Below are 23,627 nucleotides of genomic sequence, written 5' to 3'. Positions count from 1 at the left end.
ACTCTACTCTCTTCACATTGCTGGATTCTAAATCAAATTGTATATGTTTATTCTAAACAAGCCTTGGAGAAGGTGTACAAGGAGCATAATGCAAGCTTGATTACATGCTTAGGTTGTAATAATGTGAGTATATGCTTTGAATTGTAAAAAATCAAACACTCTACTCTCTTCACATTGCTAGATTCTAAATCAAATTGTATATGTTTATTCTAAACAAGCACTAGAATCTAGCATGTTGAGAGGGAGTTCTATTGTCCTCTGAGCGAGTTTCTTTGAGCAAAGAAAAAAATCTAGCAAGCGTGGCAAAGGAGACTCCAAAAAGAAGGGAAAGTTTTGAAATGGTGCCTCATTCTTCCGTTGAATTTCAGTTTTAATTTATGACATCAAAAATTAATTCCAATGTAACCACCTGTTGCTTTGTATGTTCCATCTCAGACCTTGGGTCTCCAACCATTCTCCTTGCCATCGCCTCTATATATTGGGGAAGTTACCTTCAAAATTAGGACTTATTGTGGGATTTCTTGACTTTTCAATTCATAATCCCTCTTCCCTTGATCTCCTCTACACAATTGTGCATTTATTGATCAATTTGGCCGAGTGCATAAGAGGTTTTCAGAGAAGACCAGGTTTAGGGTAAAATTCTTGTGCATATGATGGGATTATTATCATTCCCTTGCATATTGGTTGCATTGCCTTGAGCCTCTACTTTCTCTTTATCATTCCCACACATTCTCCTATTCAGTTTTACTCTATACATGCAAACAGTCCAACAATTAATCACAAACGCTAGTTATTAAATTCACCAGGCTGGATTGGACGTTAACCAGTGGAGGGAATCTTACTATCCGGGGACAGATCTCTCTCGAGAATGCAAGTTTGATTACATGCTAAAGTTGTAATGTGAGTACATGCTTTGAAATGTAAGAAATCAAACACTCTACTCTTTTCACATTGCTGGATTCTCAATCAAATTGTATAAGTCTATTCTAAACAAGCACTAGAATCTAGCATGTTGAGAGGGAGTTCTATTGTCCTCTGAGCGAGTTCCTTTGAGCAAAAAGAATAACTAGCAGGGCATGGCAAAGGAGACCCCAAAAAGAAGGGGGAGTTTAGAAATGGTGCCTCATTTTTGTGTTGAATTTCAATTTTAATTTATGACATCCAAAGTCAATTCCAATGTAACCACCTGTTGCTCCTTACATTATGTGTCAGACCTTGGGTCTCCAACCATTCTCCTGCCATCACCTCTTTATATCGGGGAAGTTACCTTCAAAATTAGGAATTATTGTTGGATTTCTTGACTTTTCAATCCATAATCCTTCTTCCCTTCATCTCCTCTACACAATTGTGCATTTCTTGATCTATTTGGCCAAGTACATTAGGGTTATGGGGTTTAGGGTAAAGTTCTTGTGCATATGATTGGATTCTCATCATTCCCTTGCATATTGGTTGCATTGCCTCGAGCCTCTACTTTCTCTTTATCATTCCCACACATTTTCCTAATCAATTTTGCTCTATACATGCAAAAAATCTAACAATTAACCACTAATGCTTCTTGCATTGGTTATGCCGCCTTGGTGAGGGCATTATTCGTTTCTCTTTGGTTGGATGACTATTGTAAGCCTTGGAGAAGGTGTACAAGGAGCATAATGCAAGCTTGATTACATGCTAAAGTTGTAATAATGTGAGTATATGCTTTGAATTGTAAAAAATCAAACACTCTACTCTCTTCACATTGCTGGATTCTAAATCAAATTGTATATGTTTATTCTAAACAAGCCTTGGAGAAGGTGTACAAGGAGCATAATGCAAGCTTGATTACATGCTTAGGTTGTAATAATGTGAGTATATGCTTTGAATTGTAAAAAATCAAACACTCTACTCTCTTCACATTGCTAGATTCTAAATCAAACTGTATATGTTTATTCTAAACAAGCACTAGAATCTAGCATGTTGAGAGGGAGTTCTATTGTCCTCTGAGCGAGTTCCTTTGAGCAACGAAAAAAATCTAGCAAGCATGGCAAAGGAGACTCCAAAAAGAAGGGGGAGTTTTGAAATGGTGCCTCATTCTTCCGTTGAATTTCAGTTTTAATTTATGACATCAAAAATTAATTCCAATGTAACCACCTGTTGCTCTGTGTTGTCCATCTCAGACCTTGGGTCTCCAACCATTCTCCTTGCCATCGCCTCTATATATTGGGGAAGTTACCTTCAAAATTAGGACTTATTGTGGGATTTCTTGACTTTTCAATTCATAATCCCTCTTCCCTTGATCTCCTCTACACAATTGTGCATTTATTGATCAATTTGGCCGAGTGCATAAGAGGTTTTCAGAGAAGACCAAGTTTAGGGTAAAATTCTTGTGCATATGATGGGATTATCATCATTCCCTTGCATATTGGTTGCATTGCCTCGAGCCTCTACTTTCTCTTTTTCATTCCCACACATTCTCCTATTCAGTTTTACTCTATACATGCAAACAGTCCAACAATTAATCACAAACGCTAGTTTTTAAATTCACCAGGCTCGATTGGACGTTAACCAGTGGAGGGAATCTTACTATCCGGGGACATATCTCTCTCGAGAATGCAAGTTTGATTACATGCTAAAGTTGTAATGTGAGTACATGCTTTGAAATGTAAGAAATCAAACACTCTACTCTCTTCACATTGCTGGATTCTCAATCAAATTGTATAAGTCTACTCTAAACAAGCACTAGAATCTAGCATGTTGAGAGGGAGTTCTATTGTCCTCTGAGCGAGTTCCTTTGAGCAAAAAAAAAAAACTCGCAGGGCATGGCAAAGGAGACCCCAAAAAGAAGGGGGAGTTTAGAAATGGTGCCTCATTTTTGTGTTGAATTTTAATTTTAATTTATGACATCCAAAGTCAATTCCAATGTAACCACCTGTTGCTCCTTACATTATGCGTCAGACCTTGGGTCTCCAACCATTCTCCTGCCATCACCTCTGTATATCGGGGAAGTTACCTTCAAAATTAGGAATTATTGCTGGATTTCTTGACTTTTCAATCCATAATCCCTCTTCCCTTGATCTCCTCTACACAATTGTGCATTTCTTGATCTATTTGGCCAAGTGCATTAGGGTAATGGAGTTTAGGGTAAAGTTCTTGTGCATATGATTGGATTCTCATCATTCCCTTGCATATTGGTTGCATTGCCTCGAGCCTCTACTTTCTCTTTATCATTTCCACACATTTTCCTAATCAATTTTGCTCTATACATGCAAAAAATCTAACAATTAATCACTAATGCTTCTTGCATTGGTTATGCCGCCTTGGTGAGGGCATTGTTCGTTTCTCTTTGGTTGGATGACTATTGTAAGCCTTGGAGAAGGTGTACAAGGAGCATAATGCAAGCTTGATTACATGCTAAAGTTGTAATAATGTGAGTACATGCTTTGAATTGTAAAAAATCAAACACTCTACTCTCTTCACATTGCTGGATTCTAAATGAAATTGTATATGTTTATTCTAAACAAGCACTAGAATCTAGCATGTCGAGAGGGAGTTTTATTGTCCTCTGAGCGAGTTCCTTTGAGCAAAGAAAAAAATCTAGCAAGCATGGCAAAGGAGACCCCAAAAAGAAGGGGGAGTTTAGAAGTGGTGCCTCATTCTTCTGTTGAATTTCAATTTTAATTTATGACATCAAAAATTAATTCCAATGTAACCACCTGTTGCTCTGTATGTTCCATCTCGGACCTTGGGTCTCCAACCATTCTCCTTGCATCGCCTCTATATATCGGGGAAGTTACCTTCAAAATTAGGACTTATTGTGGGATTTCTTGACTTTTCAATTCATAATCCCTCTTCCCTTGATCTCCTCTACACAATTGTGCATTTATTGATCAATTTGGCCGAGTGCATAAGAGGTTTTCAGAGAAGACCGGGTATAGGGTAAAATTCTTGTGCATATGATGGGATTATCATCATTCCCTTGCATATTGGTTGCATTGCCTCGAGCCTCTCCTTTCTCTTTATCATTCCCACACATTCTTCTATTCAGTTTTACTCTATACATGCAAACAGTCCAGCAATTAATCACAAACGCTAGTTATTAAATTCACCAGGTTGGATTGGACGTTAACCAGTGGAGGGAATCTTACTATCCGGGTACAGATCTCTCTCGAGAATGCAAGTTTGATTACATGCTAAAGTTGTAATGTGAGTACATGCTTTGAATTGTAAGAAATCAAACACTCTACTCTCTTCACATTGCTGGATTCTCAATCAAATTGTATAAGTCTATTCTAAACAAGCACTAGAATCTAGCATGTTGAGAGGGAGTTCTATTGTCCTTTGAACGAGTTCCTTTGAGCAAAAAAAAAAAACTAGCAGGGCATGGCAAAGGAGACCCCAAAAAGAAGGGGGAGTTTAGAAATGGTGCCTCATTTTTGTGTTGAATTTCAATTTCAATTTATGACATCCAAAGTCAATTCTAATGTAACCACCTGTTGCTCCTTACATTATGTGTCAGACCTTGGGTCTCCAACCATTCTCCTGCCATCACCTCTGTATATCGGGGAAGTTACCTTCAAAATTAGGAATTATTGTTGGATTTCTTGACTTTTCAATCCATAATCCTTCTTCCCTTGATCTCATCTACACAATTGTGCATTTCTTGATCTATTTGGCCAAGTGCATTACGGTTATGGGGTTTAGGGTAAAGTTCTTGTGCATATGATTGGATTCTCATCATTCCCTTGCATATTGGTTGCATTGCCTCGAGCCTCTACTTTCTCTTTATCATTCCCACACATTTTCCTAATCAATTTTGCTCTATACATGCAAAAAATCTAACAATTAATCACTAATGCTTCTTGCATTGGTTATGCCGCCTTGGTGAGGGCATTGTTCGTTTCTCTTTGGTTGGATGACTATTGTAAGCCTTGGAGAAGGTGTACAAGGAGCATAATGCAAGCTTGATTACATGCTAAAGTTGTAATAATGTGAGTATATGCTTTGAATTGTAAACAATCAAACACTCTACTCTCTTCACATTGCTGGATTCTAAATCAAATTGTATATGTTTATTCTAAACAAGCACTAGAATCTAGCATGTTGAGAGGGAGTTCTATTGTCCTCTGAGCATAATGCAAGCTTGATTACATGGTAAAGTTGTAATAATGTGAGTATATGCTTTGAATTGTAAAAAATCAAACACTCTACTCTCTTCACATTGCTGGATTCTAAATCAAATTGTATATGTTTATTCTAAACAAGCCTTGGAGAAGGTGTACAAGGAGCATAATGCAAGCTTGATTACATGCTTAGGTTGTAATAATGTGAGTATATGCTTTGAATTGTAAAAAATCAAACACTCTACTCTCTTCACATTGCTAGATTCTAAATCAAATTGTATATGTTTATTCTAAACAAGCACTAGAATCTAGCATGTTGAGAGGGAGTTCTATTGTCCTCTGAGCGAGTTTCTTTGAGCAAAGAAAAAAATCTAGCAAGCGTGGCAAAGGAGACTCCAAAAAGAAGGGAAAGTTTTGAAATGGTGCCTCATTCTTCCGTTGAATTTCAGTTTTAATTTATGACATCAAAAATTAATTCCAATGTAACCACCTGTTGCTTTGTATGTTCCATCTCAGACCTTGGGTCTCCAACCATTCTCCTTGCCATCGCCTCTATATATTGGGGAAGTTACCTTCAAAATTAGGACTTATTGTGGGATTTCTTGACTTTTCAATTCATAATCCCTCTTCCCTTGATCTCCTCTACACAATTGTGCATTTATTGATCAATTTGGCCGAGTGCATAAGAGGTTTTCAGAGAAGACCAGGTTTAGGGTAAAATTCTTGTGCATATGATGGGATTATTATCATTCCCTTGCATATTGGTTGCATTGCCTTGAGCCTCTACTTTCTCTTTATCATTCCCACACATTCTCCTATTCAGTTTTACTCTATACATGCAAACAGTCCAACAATTAATCACAAACGCTAGTTATTAAATTCACCAGGCTGGATTGGACGTTAACCAGTGGAGGGAATCTTACTATCCGGGGACAGATCTCTCTCGAGAATGCAAGTTTGATTACATGCTAAAGTTGTAATGTGAGTACATGCTTTGAAATGTAAGAAATCAAACACTCTACTCTTTTCACATTGCTGGATTCTCAATCAAATTGTATAAGTCTATTCTAAACAAGCACTAGAATCTAGCATGTTGAGAGGGAGTTCTATTGTCCTCTGAGCGAGTTCCTTTGAGCAAAAAGAATAACTAGCAGGGCATGGCAAAGGAGACCCCAAAAAGAAGGGGGAGTTTAGAAATGGTGCCTCATTTTTGTGTTGAATTTCAATTTTAATTTATGACATCCAAAGTCAATTCCAATGTAACCACCTGTTGCTCCTTACATTATGTGTCAGACCTTGGGTCTCCAACCATTCTCCTGCCATCACCTCTTTATATCGGGGAAGTTACCTTCAAAATTAGGAATTATTGTTGGATTTCTTGACTTTTCAATCCATAATCCTTCTTCCCTTCATCTCCTCTACACAATTGTGCATTTCTTGATCTATTTGGCCAAGTACATTAGGGTTATGGGGTTTAGGGTAAAGTTCTTGTGCATATGATTGGATTCTCATCATTCCCTTGCATATTGGTTGCATTGCCTCGAGCCTCTACTTTCTCTTTATCATTCCCACACATTTTCCTAATCAATTTTGCTCTATACATGCAAAAAATCTAACAATTAACCACTAATGCTTCTTGCATTGGTTATGCCGCCTTGGTGAGGGCATTATTCGTTTCTCTTTGGTTGGATGACTATTGTAAGCCTTGGAGAAGGTGTACAAGGAGCATAATGCAAGCTTGATTACATGCTAAAGTTGTAATAATGTGAGTATATGCTTTGAATTGTAAAAAATCAAACACTCTACTCTCTTCACATTGCTGGATTCTAAATCAAATTGTATATGTTTATTCTAAACAAGCCTTGGAGAAGGTGTACAAGGAGCATAATGCAAGCTTGATTACATGCTTAGGTTGTAATAATGTGAGTATATGCTTTGAATTGTAAAAAATCAAACACTCTACTCTCTTCACATTGCTAGATTCTAAATCAAACTGTATATGTTTATTCTAAACAAGCACTAGAATCTAGCATGTTGAGAGGGAGTTCTATTGTCCTCTGAGCGAGTTCCTTTGAGCAACGAAAAAAATCTAGCAAGCATGGCAAAGGAGACTCCAAAAAGAAGGGGGAGTTTTGAAATGGTGCCTCATTCTTCCGTTGAATTTCAGTTTTAATTTATGACATCAAAAATTAATTCCAATGTAACCACCTGTTGCTCTGTGTTGTCCATCTCAGACCTTGGGTCTCCAACCATTCTCCTTGCCATCGCCTCTATATATTGGGGAAGTTACCTTCAAAATTAGGACTTATTGTGGGATTTCTTGACTTTTCAATTCATAATCCCTCTTCCCTTGATCTCCTCTACACAATTGTGCATTTATTGATCAATTTGGCCGAGTGCATAAGAGGTTTTCAGAGAAGACCAAGTTTAGGGTAAAATTCTTGTGCATATGATGGGATTATCATCATTCCCTTGCATATTGGTTGCATTGCCTCGAGCCTCTACTTTCTCTTTTTCATTCCCACACATTCTCCTATTCAGTTTTACTCTATACATGCAAACAGTCCAACAATTAATCACAAACGCTAGTTTTTAAATTCACCAGGCTCGATTGGACGTTAACCAGTGGAGGGAATCTTACTATCCGGGGACATATCTCTCTCGAGAATGCAAGTTTGATTACATGCTAAAGTTGTAATGTGAGTACATGCTTTGAAATGTAAGAAATCAAACACTCTACTCTCTTCACATTGATGGATTCTCAATCAAATTGTATAAGTCTACTCTAAACAAGCACTAGAATCTAGCATGTTGAGAGGGAGTTCTATTGTCCTCTGAGCGAGTTCCTTTGAGCAAAAAAAAAAAACTCGCAGGGCATGGCAAAGGAGACCCCAAAAAGAAGGGGGAGTTTAGAAATGGTGCCTCATTTTTGTGTTGAATTTTAATTTTAATTTATGACATCCAAAGTCAATTCCAATGTAACCACCTGTTGCTCCTTACATTATGCGTCAGACCTTGGGTCTCCAACCATTCTCCTGCCATCACCTCTGTATATCGGGGAAGTTACCTTCAAAATTAGGAATTATTGCTGGATTTCTTGACTTTTCAATCCATAATCCTTCTTCCCTTGATCTCCTCTACACAATTGTGCATTTCTTGATCTATTTGGCCAAGTGCATTAGGGTAATGGGGTTTAGGGTAAAGTTCTTGTGCATATGATTGGATTCTCATCATTCCCTTGCATATTGGTTGCATTGCCTCGAGCCTCTACTTTCTCTTTATCATTTCCACACATTTTCCTAATCAATTTTGCTCTATACATGCAAAAAATCTAACAATTAATCACTAATGCTTCTTGCATTGGTTATGCCGCCTTGGTGAGGGCATTGTTCGTTTCTCTTTGGTTGGATGACTATTGTAAGCCTTGGAGAAGGTGTACAAGGAGCATAATGCAAGCTTGATTACATGCTTAGGTTGTAATAATGTGAGTATATGCTTTGAATTGTAAAAAATCAAACACTCTACTCTCTTCACATTGCTAGATTCTAAATCAAATTGTATATGTTTATTCTAAACAAGCACTAGAATCTAGCATGTTCAGAGGGAGTTCTATTGTCCTCTGAGCGAGTTTCTTTGAGCAAAGAAAAAAATCTAGCAAGCGTGGCAAAGGAGACTCCAAAAAGAAGGGGGAGTTTTGAAATGGTGCCTCATTCTTCGGTTGAATTTCAGTTTTAATTTATGACATCAAAAATTAATTCCAATGTAACCACCTGTTGCTTTGTATGTTCCATCTCAGACCTTGGGTCTCCAACCATTCTCCTTGCCATCGCCTCTATATATTGGGGAAGTTACCTTCAAAATTAGGACTTATTGTGGGATTTCTTGACTTTTCAATTCATAATCCCTCTTCCCTTGATCTCCTCTACACAATTGTGCATTTATTGATCAATTTGGCCGAGTGCATAAGAGGTTTTCAGAGAAGACCAGGTTTAGGGTAAAATTCTTGTGCATATGATGGGATTATCATCATTCCCTTGCATATTGGTTGCATTGCCTCGAGCCTCTCCTTTCTCTTTATCATTCCCACACATTCTCCTATTCAGTTTTACTCTATACATGCAAACAGTCCAACAATTAATCACAAACGCTAGGTTTTAAATTCACCAGGCTGGATTGGACGTTAACCAGTGGAGGGAATCTTACTATCTGGGGACAGATCTCTCTCGAGAATGCAAGTTTGATTACATGATAAAGTTGTAATGTGAGTACATGCTTTGAAATGTAAGAAATCAAACACTCTACTCTCTTCACATTGCTGGATTCTCAATCAAATTGTATAAGTCTATTCTAAACAAGCACTAGAATCTAGCATGTTGAGAGGGAGTTCTATTGTCCTTTGAGCGAGTTCCTTTGAGCAAAAAAAAAAAACTAGCAGGGCATGGCAAAGGAGACCCCAAAAAGAAGGGGGAGTTTAGAAATGGTGCCTCATTTTTGTGTTGAATTTCAATTTCAATTTATGACATCCAAAGTCAATTCTAATGTAACCACCTGTTGCTCCTTACATTATGTGTCAGACCTTGGGTCTCCAACCATTCTCCTGCCATCACCTCTGTATATAGGGAAAGTTACCTTCAAAATTAGGAATTATTGTTGGATTTCTTGACTTTTCAATCCATAATCCTTCTTCCCTTGATCTCCTCCACACAATTGTGCATTTCTTGATCTATTTGGCCAAGTGCATTAGGGTTATGGGATTTAGGGTAAAGTTCTTGTGCATATGATTGGATTCTCATCATTCCCTTGCATATTGGTTGCATTGCCTCGAGCCTCTACTTTCTCTTTATCATTCCCACACATTTGCCTAATCAATTTTGCTCTATACATGCAAAAAATCTAACAATTAATCACTAATGCTTCTTGCATTGATTATTCCTCCTTGGTGAGGGCATTGTTCGTTTCTGTTTGGTTGGATGACTATTGTAAGCCTTGGAGAAGGTGTACAAGGAGCATAATGCAAGCTTGATTACATGCTAAAGTTGTAATAATGTGAGTATATGCTTTGAATTGTAAACAATCAAACACTCTACTCTCTTCACATTGCTGGATTCTAAATCAAATTGTATATGTTTATTCTAAACAAGCACTAGAATCTAGCATGTTGAGAGGGAGTTCTATTGTCCTCTGAGCATAATGCAAGCTTGATTACATGCTAAAGTTGTAATAATGTGAGTATATGATTTGAATTGTAAAAAATCAAACACTCTACTCTCTTCACATTGCTGGATTCTAAATCAAATTGTATATGTTTATTCTAAACAAGCCTTGGAGAAGGTGTACAAGGAGCATAATGCAAGCTTGATTACATGCTTAGGTTGTAATAATGTGAGTATATGCTTTGAATTGTAAAAAATCAAACACTCTACTCTCTTCACATTGCTAGATTCTAAATCAAATTGTATATGTTTATTCTAAACAAGCACTAGAATCTAGCATGTTGAGAGGGAGTTCTATTGTCCTCTGAGCGAGTTTCTTTGAGCAAAGAAAAAAATCTAGCAAGCGTGGCAAAGGAGACTCCAAAAAGAAGGGGGAGTTTTGAAATGGTGCCTCATTCTTCCGTTGAATTTCAGTTTTAATTTATGACATCAAAAATTAATTCCAATGTAACCACCTGTTGCTTTGTATGTTCCATCTCAGACCTTGGGTCTCCAACCATTCTCCTTGCCATCGCCTCTATATATTGGGGAAGTTACCTTCAAAATTAGGACTTATTGTGGGATTTCTTGACTTTTCAATTCATAATCCCTCTTCCCTTGATCTCCTCTACACAATTGTGCATTTATTGATCAATTTGGCCGAGTGCATAAGAGGTTTTCAGAGAAGACCAGGTTTAGGGTAAAATTCTTGTGCATATGATGGGATTATCATCATTCCCTTGCATATTGGTTGCATTGCCTCGAGCCTCTCCTTTCTCTTTATCATTCCCACACATTCTCCTATTCAGTTTTACTCTATACATGCAAACAGTCCAACAATTAATCACAAACGCTAGGTTTTAAATTCACCAGGCTGGATTGGAAATTAACCAGTGGAGGGAATCTTACTATCCGGGGACAGATCTCTCTCGAGAATGCAAGTTTGATTACATGCTAAAGTTGTAATGTGAGTACATGCTTTGAAATGTAAGAAATCAAACACTCTACTCTCTTCACATTGCTGGATTCTCAATCAAATTGTATAAGTCTATTCTAAATAAGCACTAGAATCTAGCATGTTGAGAGGGAGTTCTATTGTCCTCTGAGCGAGTTCCTTTGAGCAAAAAAAAAAACTCGCAGGGCATGGCAAAGGAGACCCCAAAAAGAAGGGGGAGTTTAGAAATGGTGTCTCATTTTTGTGTTGAATTTTAATTTTAATTTATGACATCCAAAGTCAATTCCAATGTAACCACCTGTTGCTCCTTACATTATGTGTCAGACCTTGGGTCTCCAACCATTCTCCTGCCATCACCTCTGTATATCGGGAAAGTTACCCTCAAAATTAGGAATTATTGCTGGATTTCTTGACTTCTCAATCCATAATCCTTCTTCCCTTGATCTCCTCTACACAATTGTGCATTTCTTAATCTATTTGGCCAAGTGCATTAGGGTTATGGGGTTTAGGGTAAAGTTCTTGTGCATATGATTGGATTCTCATCATTCCCTTGCATATTGGTTGCATTGCCTCGAGCCTCTACTTTCTCTTTATCATTTCCACACATTTCCCTAATCAATTTTGCTCTATACATGCAAAAAATCTAACAATTAATCACTAATGCTTCTTGCAAGGTAGAGGACAACTCTTTTTCTTAACATCCAATTTTATTTTGGGGTTCCTTATATTCTGGTCAACCCAGCAGAACACTGGGATAAATATCCCTTATATAGAACTCATCATTAATATTCAGATCATATCATTCATATCTTTAACATGATAATGGTCCATTAGACCGAAAAATTTCCTTCTGAACATTCCTCCACGGGAATTTCAGTCAAGCAAGTTCTCAATTTGTCATCCCTTAACTTGATCTACTGATCAAGTGTTAACAGTAACAATTTGACAGCACAACCCACTAATCTCATAGTGATTTGCTGAATTCATTATCATCATTCCAGTTATGAATATCATCACTGGGACTCGTCCCATTCATCCTCATTGTGGTTTTGTTCAGATTTTTATATTTCAACTAATTTCAGAAATCATCATTTTTCAATCAGAATTTTCAATCAGAATCCAATTCAATTCATCAATTCTCAAACAGAATTAAAAATCATATCAACCACATTCGAATTCATCATCTGGATAGCATTAACGCTTATAATTTCAAGTCTTAGATTTACTCGTATATACTGTCAGTAAAGAGCTGCAGTATACTCTCGGTATATACGGGTAGTCAAGGCCCTTGGAATTATAAGGTAAATACCATCATGTCTAGGCCTCAAGCAAGTCAGGATTCTATATAATTGCGGTACTTCCATTTGAAGACCCAATTACTAATTTATGAATTTTCAGATTGAATATCAATTTGTATGAATTATATCACACAATTACAACCTTTTTGATCCTTGATAAATTTTTGATATATTTGGCTTCTCGGTTGATCCTTATTAACCAAAAAGCTCTGATACCAACTGTGAGATCCCTGTTCCCACCGCGCAACGGATTCGGGGTACTAGCAGCGGAAGTAGCACTTCTTGCGCGAGGCAGGGTCCCACACTCGGGGCCTCGTCCACGGATATCCGGACAAAAGACTAATCCGTCGGTTTTTCCAAAACCAGACCCGGAAAAACTTCCCTTATCCGGAAAGCACGGGCGATTCCACCAGGATAATTTTTACTCTAACGTAGTCAAAACTCTTACTGATCAAACAGATCCGACTGCATCTATAAAGATACTTGGTCAGATCAAGGAAGAAACTTGCACTTGGATCATTGGGATCAACGCTTTTTTCCCCACCAAGGAGGCACAGCCGTTGATTCCTATCCATAGAACAATTACTATCCGGGATTTACTTTATCTATCGTAATAACAGAAATTGAGTCTCGATTTATGGATCCATCAGTCCAGCCTAACCCCATCCGATCCCATGGGTTAGCCAACCGCCCAACCACTGTAGTGATGGGATCCAATTTGGAATTTGGTTAGGTTTTGTCCCGGGTACCAAGGAAAAGAGTTCCAAGGCCCCCTAGCCGGAATTTCATGCAAACATAAAACTAGCCACACCACTTACACACCCAATATGAAAATTGCCTTTTTCTTAGCATCAGCTAACTTTAAAACAATCCTTTAATGAAACCATAGTACCACTGATCACAATCTCCCAAATTATCCAGTTGATTCATAATTTCCCATCATTCCTTCATCAGAGTATCTATGGCATCATTGGCAACTAGAACGCTCACCACCTGTCCACACAGGGGCCGTTTCAATAGTTCCTAGCCCATAATACTCAACAATATAATCACTTATCAAGATGGACTCTCGTTGAAGATCAGCAAGATCAACCAACAGATCCATATAAAAGAGCCATGGACTCATCCGTTGAGGACCAGCAAGGTCAGTCAACCAGATCCATGCCCGGTTCCAGAAAACAACTCTTACTCCTTGTTCCAATATCTTCCTCGACGCACGCGTGGGTATCCTGGGCGACCCAGAGCCCGAGCACCGTATGGTCAGCACCCTCTAGGATCCTTCGCAGGTGACCTAGCGCTTCACTCATAGGCCGCTTCCTTGGTCCCTCATCCACCGTACCGGAAGCTCACCATTTTAATCGAACCGAGGCTGGTCAAGACCTCGGCCGACCTTGCTACGCGAGACGTCCTCCATTGACTCTCCGTCAGCAGTTGCAACTTTATCAGTTAGGTCTCCACGACCTTAATCACAAGACGGTCAAAATGCTTTCCCAGCATTCTTGACATAAAACAGCCATTTACAAACAGCATTTACAAACAGTTTACAAATACAATTTCTATATTAACTCTCATTTTTCCACATTATCCCTCATGCAATCCACATTACTTATTCCACATTTCATTTATATGTGTACTCATCCAATCATATCATTTTCCATCTCTTCACTTCAGATTCCTTCACATCACATATCATATATTCACATCCATATCCACATCCATACATCCACATCCACATCCACATTCACATCCATACATCCACATCTACATGCTTATCTCCATTTTCACATCCTCATTTATACATCCACATCCCATATCCACATTCATACATACACATCCATATCCACATCCATATCCGCATTCATACATACACATCCATATCCACATCCACATGCATACATTCATTATCACGTCCTCATTCATACATCCACATCCACATACATACATACATACATCCACATCCACATCCACATTCTCATTCACATCTATACATCCATATCTACATGCACATTCACATCCATACATCCACATCTATATCCTCATTCACATCCATACATCCACATTCATGCATCCACATCTACATGCCTACATCCATACATACAAATCCACATTTACATCCATGCATCCACATCCACATCCTCATTCACATCCATACATCCACATTCATACATCCACATCCACACCCACATTCACATCCATACATCCACATCTACATGCTTATCTCCATTTTCACATCCTCATTTATACATCCACATCCCATATCCACATTCATACATACACATCCATATCCACATCCACATGCATACATACATCCACATCCACATTCCCATTCACATATATACATCCATATCCACATGCACATTCACATCCATACATCCACATCTATATCCTCATTCACATCCATACATCCACATTCATGCATCCACATCTACATGCTTATCTCCATTTTCACATCCTCATTTATACATCCACATCCCATATCCACATTCATACATACACATCCATATCTACATCCACATGCATACATACATCCACATCCACATTCCCATTCACATATATACATCCATATCTACATGCACATTCACATCCATACATCCACATCTATATCCTCATTCACATCCATACATCCATATTCATGCATCCACATCTACATACTTATCTCCATTTTCACATCCTCATTTATACATCCACATCCCATATCCACATTCATACATACACATCCATATCCACATCCACATGCATACATACATCCACATCCACATTCCCATTCACATATATACATCCATATCTACATGCACATTCACATCCATACATCCACATCTATATCCTCATTCATATCCATACATCCACATTCATGCATCCACATCTACATGCATACATCCATACATCCACATCCACATTTACATCCATGCATCCACATCTACATCCTCATTCACATCCATACATCCACATTCATACATCCATACATCCACATTCATACATCCACATCCACATCCACATTCACATCCATACATCCACATTCATACATCCACATCCACATCCATACATCCACATTCATACATCCACATCCACATCCACATTCACATCCATACATCCACATTCATACATCCACATCCACATCCACATGCATCTTATCATATCTTATCACTTCCCATATCTTTTATGCATACCTCTATGCATGAAATTCAATTATGCTAAAAGTAACACTTTTATAATAAAATATTTAACTTTTATGCATACCTCTATGCATGAAATCCAATATGATAAAAGTAACACTTTTGATATAAAAAAATTATCCTTTATGCATACTTCTATGTATGAAAATTAAAAAAAATGATAAAAGTAACACTTTTGATATAAAAATTTTTCCTTTATGCATACTTCTATGCATGAAAATTAAAATGATAAAAGTAACACTTTTGATATAAAAAAATTATCCTTTATGCATGATATTAAAATTCAATTTCTCCATGATTATAATGAAATTCTTTCAATTAATCTAGGATGATAATTCCTAGAATATGGTAGGAAGTCCTCTTTTTATGCTTTGAATGAAATTATTTTATGCATAATTTTTATAAAAATTTTACCATAGCTCCGCTGCTATGACTGATAAATCTCAATTTTTTCTAAGGGATAAAGCTTATCATTAAGGAAATAATTAAAATGATCTCTAATTGGATCATTAATCTATAGTGGATTGAATCATCAATATGCATAAACTAAAAGCATAGAAAAAAGCCATTAAATTGGCCTCAAGCATAGCTTAATCTTGGGTTAAGGAAAAGCTTTATAAAAAGCTTGATTTGGATTGAGAACGGGTCATGAGTATGACCATTTCTTGAGTGAGAGAGAGAGTTTACATAAAAATCATTAGAATTTAAACATAAATGAAAATTAACTTCAATAGCATTTATTAACTTATGTAACTCTTCACTACTATTCAAACTTCAATAGTATTTAAAAAAAAACCATACCAATTAAACTTCTCAAGCTTGAGAAGGGTTGAGAAGAGAGAAACATTGAGAAATTATAGAAAGATCAATATTCACTAATTACCTTACAACTTGCTTGATTCTTTGTTCACGGTAGAGGCCCCCAACCAATCAATTGGTTAAGTATGTTGATGGAGCCACTAATGGGGATTGAAGAAAGAGGGAAGCTCCAAAAACTAGTGAATTATTAAATGAATTCACAGTTCTTGGCTTAGGTGGAGTAGAGTAACGATGCATAAACACTAACTATTTTTCAACAAGGGGGAGGCTTCTATTTATAGGAAAATTTGAGCTCCTAACCAAACAAACTGATTCTAGAATTTTCTAAATCAGTTTGGTCAATATTTGACCATTTTTAGGTCAGTTAAGCTAACTTTTTGGAACTAGACTTGAATGAGGAGAGAGGAGAGATGAAATATCTCAATTTTTATGAGTTTAAAACTCATTCAAGCATGTGAAATATGCACCTCCTTTAAAGAACTCCCCTTCCTTACATATGTGTCATAATGGAATCATTTTAATATTGCTCATAGTTTTTTTTTACTAATAAACCTTGTACATTTTCAACTCTTCATCTTATGTGAGCATTTACTCATTTTTGGATACCCAAAATATCTCATATTTTTAATATTGCTCATAGTTTTTTACTAATAAACCTTGTACATTTTCAACTCTTCACCTTATGTGAGCATTTACTCATTTTTGGGTATCTTCTTTTTTACAAATTTGGATTTATCTCTTCCCTACACATGGATTGATGCTATTGGCCCATAGGAACCTTAATTGGACCATAGTCTAAAGATTTCTGAAAATCTAGACCCTTAGACTAAGGTTCTTTATACCTATTTCCAATTAATTCCAATTGCACATTGGAAAATTCTTTTTGAATTTCTATTTCAGGGGAACTCATCTGAATTATAAGAGATATTTTTCTATCCAAAAATATTCAAAATCTGAATATTCTCTCTCTAGAATATTTTTCTCTCTCTAGGCTAAAACAGATAGAAACAAGGTCTTTATATTTCTGAAGAGGGTTGATTACAGGGGAAGATACTAGACATCAAAAAGGGGTTGGAGGAGGAATCTTACATTCTACCCCACTTAAAAAACGCGAGATGTCCTCATCTCGCAACTTGTGATAATTTCGCAAGATTCACGAATATGAGACTTAGAGAAAAATTTTAATCAAGATTAACCACCAAGAAACGTCTTAAAGAGAGCAAGATTCAAAATAAGAACAAGATTTAAACTTTATTCATTCTCGGAACTTATACAGTAAAGATAGAAGAACTCTTTACACTTCCATAAGCCCGTCCATCATATGATCACAAAAGCAGTCCTCACAAGCTGCACAAGTATAAGGTAACTCATCTATGGGAATGATTCTGTGGGTTATTGCTGCGCCTATCTCAGTGGTATGAGGTGTTCTAACAAAAGGACCTCTGAGAGGCAAGCCAAAAATGGGGTAAAGGCATATCTTCTCATGAGGAAGAAAACACGCCAGTAAGAAGACCCGCTCAGAAAACCCAGGATGCCTTGATCTCATGACGCAGTAGTATCGGGGACCCAAACCCAAAGCTTCAATAACCATGGCCAAGCGGACATTGTTACGAAAGTGCTGCTGACCCCAGGGTGTTACCCTAGTTATGTCTTGATAGGTCCGCCATTTGGTCTGTGCTACAGAAGTTCCTAGGTGAGGAAAAAGTGAGCGCTCATACTGTTCTATAAAATCCTTCTTCACAGACTCACTTGCGTCTTGAAGGTGAGGAATCATTATGGATAAAACTAATTCCTGTTGCCAAGCCATGAAGGAAATTAAGAAAGAAGGAAGATCGATGGAAGTAAGATTACTGTGAGCGACAAGTAAAAGTTACGACTTATATAAAGGAAGGAGCTAGCGTAACTTAGAAGCCAACGGTAACTTGCCACTGAAGTTTTACCGTCTTTCCATGATTTGGGTTTGACACATTTTCTATAGAAGGCATTAAGAATTTTGAGATGAAGAGATAAAAGAAGCTTGTAGGCTAAGTCACCTACTTTCATTGAATTCAGATATAAGGCTCACAATATCTGGGGGATAACTTCATATACTCCCCAAGAGATAAAGAACTTCTTTTGGGCCGTACTCAAATGAAGACCAAAACCTTGATATCCAAAACATCGATTCTCACTTCTGAACTCATTGTTCTGAATCCTTAAAACAGGTGGGACTCTTGAGAAGTATTCTAGGAAAAGGGTCTTCCTTTGTTAAACAGAACTTTCTTTTATTTTAGAGAGGGAATAATTATAAGATCAGAAAGGGAGATTCTTACTCCTGTATACCTCGAAGGCTGGGGAGGAATCTTACATTCTACCCCACTTAAAAAGTGCGAGATGTCCTCATCTCGCAAGGTAGAGGACAACTCTTTTTCTTAACATCCAATTTTATTTTGGGGTTCCTTATATTCTGGTCAACCCAGCAGAACACTGGGATAAATATCCCTTATATAGAACTCATCATTAATATTCAGATCATATCATTCATATCTTTAACATGATAATGGTCCATTAGACCGAAAAATTTCCTTCTGAACATTCCTCCACGGGAATTTCAGTCAAGCAAGTTCTCAATTTGTCATCCCTTAACTTGATCTACTGATCAAGTGTTAACAGTAACAATTTGACAGCACAACCCACTAATCTCATAGTGATTTGCTGAATTCATTATCATCATTCCAGTTATGAATATCATCACTGGGACTCGCCCATTCATCCTCATTGTGGTTTTGTTCAGATTTTTATATTTCAACTAATTTCAGAAATCATCATTTTTCAATCAGAATTTTCAATCAGAATCCAATTCAATTCATCAATTCTCAAACAGAATTAAAAATCATATCAACCACATTCGAATTCATCATCTGGATAGCATTAACGCTTATAATTTCAAGTCTTAGATTTACTCGTATATACTGTCAGTAAAGAGCTGCAGTATACTCTCGGTATATACGGGTAGTCAAGGCCCTTGGAATTATAAGGTAAATACCATCATGTCTAGGCCTCAAGCAAGTCAGGATTCTATATAATTGCGGTACTTCCATTTGAAGACCCAATTACTAATTTATGAATTTTCAGATTGAATATCAATTTGTATGAATTATATCACACAATTACAACCTTTTTGATCCTTGATAAATTTTTGATATATTTGGCTTCTCGGTTGATCCTTATTAACCAAAAAGCTCTGATACCAACTGTGAGATCCCTGTTCCCACCGCGCAACGGATTCGGGGTACTAGCAGCGGAAGTAGCACTTCTTGCGCGAGGCAGGGTCCCACACTCGGGGCCTCGTCCACGGATATCCGGACAAAAGACTAATCCGTCGGTTTTTCCAAAACCAGACCCGGAAAAACTTCCCTTATCCGGAAAGCACGGGCGATTCCACCAGGATAATTTTTACTCTAACGTAGTCAAAACTCTTACTGATCAAACAGATCCGACTGCATCTATAAAGATACTTGGTCAGATCAAGGAAGAAACTTGCACTTGGATCATTGGGATCAACGCTTTTTTCCCCACCAAGGAGGCACAGCCGTTGATTCCTATCCATAGAACAATTACTATCCGGGATTTACTTTATCTATCGTAATAACAGAAATTGAGTCTCGATTTATGGATCCATCAGTCCAGCCTAACCCCATCCGATCCCATGGGTTAGCCAACCGCCCAACCACTGTAGTGATGGGATCCAATTTGGAATTTGGTTAGGTTTTGTCCCGGGTACCAAGGAAAAGAGTTCCAAGGCCTCCTAGCCGGAATTTCATGCAAACATAAAACTAGCCACACCACTTACACACCCAATATGAAAATTGCCTTTTTCTTAGCATCAGCTAACTTTAAAACAATCCTTTAATGAAACCATAGTACCACTGATCACAATCTCCCAAATTATCCAGTTGATTCATAATTTCCCATCATTCCTTCATCAGAGTATCTATGGCATCATTGGCAACTAGAACGCTCACCACCTGTCCACACAGGGGCCGTTTCAATAGTTCCTAGCCCATAATACTCAACAATATAATCACTTATCAAGATGGACTCTCGTTGAAGATCAGCAAGATCAACCAACAGATCCATATAAAAGAGCCATGGACTCATCCGTTGAGGACCAGCAAGGTCAGTCAACCAGATCCATGCCCGGTTCCAGAAAACAACTATTACTCCTTGTTCCAATATCTTCCTCGACGCACGCGTGGGTATCCTGGGCGACCCAGAGCCCGAGCACCGTATGGTCAGCACCCTCTAGGATCCTTCGCAGGTGACCTAGCGCTTCACTCATAGGCCGCTTCCTTGGTCCCTCATCCACCGTACCGGAAGCTCACCATTTTAATCGAACCGAGGCTGGTCAAGACCTCGGCCGACCTTGCTACGCGAGACGTCCTCCATTGACTCTCCGTCAGCAGTTGCAACTTTATCAGTTAGGTCTCCACGACCTTAATCACAAGACGGTCAAAATGCTTTCCCAGCATTCTTGACATAAAACAGCCATTTACAAACAGCATTTACAAACAGTTTACAAATACAATTTCTATATTAACTCTCATTTTTCCACATTATCCCTCATGCAATCCACATTACTTATTCCACATTTCATTTATATGTGTACTCATCCAATCATATCATTTTCCATCTCTTCACTTCAGATTCCTTCACATCACATATCATATATTCACATCCATATCCACATCCATACATCCACATCCACATCCACATTCACATCCATACATCCACATCTACATGCTTATCTCCATTTTCACATCCTCATTTATACATCCACATCCCATATCCACATTCATACATACACATCCATATCCACATCCATATCCGCATTCATACATACACATCCATATCCACATCCACATGCATACATTCATTATCACGTCCTCATTCATACATCCACATCCACATACATACATACATACATCCACATCCACATCCACATTCTCATTCACATCTATACATCCATATCTACATGCACATTCACATCCATACATCCACATCTATATCCTCATTCACATCCATACATCCACATTCATGCATCCACATCTACATGCCTACATCCATACATACAAATCCACATTTACATCCATGCATCCACATCCACATCCTCATTCACATCCATACATCCACATTCATACATCCACATCCACACCCACATTCACATCCATACATCCACATCTACATGCTTATCTCCATTTTCACATCCTCATTTATACATCCACATCCCATATCCACATTCATACATACACATCCATATCCACATCCACATGCATACATACATCCACATCCACATTCCCATTCACATATATACATCCATATCTACATGCACATTCACATCCATACATCCACATCTATATCCTCATTCACATCCATACATCCACATTCATGCATCCACATCTACATGCTTATCTCCATTTTCACATCCTCATTTATACATCCACATCCCATATCCACATTCATACATACACATCCATATCTACATCCACATGCATACATACATCCACATCCACATTCCCATTCACATATATACATCCATATCTACATGCACATTCACATCCATACATCCACATCTATATCCTCATTCACATCCATACATCCATATTCATGCATCCACATCTACATACTTATCTTCATTTTCACATCCTCATTTATACATCCACATCCCATATCCACATTCATACATACACATCCATATCCACATCCACATGCATACATACATCCACATCCACATTCCCATTCACATATATACATCCATATCTACATGCACATTCACATCCATACATCCACATCTATATCCTCATTCATATCCATACATCCACATTCATGCATCCACATCTACATGCATACATTCATACATCCACATCCACATCCACATTCACATCCATACATCCACATTCATACATCCACATCCACATCCACATGCATCTTATCATATCTTATCACTTCCCATATCTTTTATGCATACCTCTATGCATGAAATCCAATATGATAAAAGTAACACTTTTGATATAAAAAAATTATCCTTTATGCATACTTCTATGTATGAAAATTAAAAAAAATGATAAAAGTAACACTTTTGATATAAAAATTTTTCCTTTATGCATACTTCTATGCATGAAAATTAAAATGATAAAAGTAACACTTTTGATATAAAAAAATTATCCTTTATGCATGATATTAAAATTCAATTTCTCCATGATTATAATGAAATTTTTTCAATTAATCTAGGATGATAATTCCTAGAATATGGTAGGAAGTCCTCTTTTTATGCTTTGAATGAAATTATTTTATGCATAATTTTTATAAAAATTTTACCATAGCTCCGCTGCTATGACTGATAAATCTCAATTTTTTCTAAGGGATAAAGCTTATCATTAAGGAAATAATTAAAATGATCTCTAATTGGATCATTAATCTATAGTGGATTGAATCATCAATATGCATAAACTAAAAGCATAGAAAAAAGCCATTAAATTGGCCTCAAGCATAGCTTAATCTTGGGTTAAGGAAAAGCTTTATAAAAAGCTTGATTTGGATTGAGAACGGGTCATGAGTATGACCATTTCTTGAGTGAGAGAGAGAGTTTACATAAAAATCATTAGAATTTAAACATAAATGAAAATTAACTTCAATAGCATTTATTAACTTATGTAACTCTTCACTACTATTCAAACTTCAATAGTATTTAAAAAAAAACCATACCAATTAAACTTCTCAAGCTTGAGAAGGGTTGAGAAGAGAGAAACATTGAGAAATTATAGAAAGATCAATATTCACTAATTACCTTACAACTTGCTTGATTCTTTGTTCACGGTAGAGGCCCCCAACCAATCAATTGGTTAAGTATGTTGATGGAGCCACTAATGGGGATTGAAGAAAGAGGGAAGCTCCAAAAACTAGTGAATTATTAAATGAATTCACAGTTCTTGGCTTAGGTGGAGTAGAGTAACGATGCATAAACACTAACTATTTTTCAACAAGGGGGAGGCTTCTATTTATAGGAAAATTTGAGCTCCTAACCAAACAAACTGATTCTAGAATTTTCTAAATCA

This window comes from Cibotium barometz, chromosome 14, assembly GCF_041138505.1.
Source record: "Cibotium barometz isolate CiBa-2024 chromosome 14, ASM4113850v1, whole genome shotgun sequence".
NCBI classification, from domain to species: Eukaryota; Viridiplantae; Streptophyta; class Polypodiopsida; order Cyatheales; family Cibotiaceae; genus Cibotium; species Cibotium barometz.
This window is presented reverse-complemented; position numbering follows the sequence as displayed.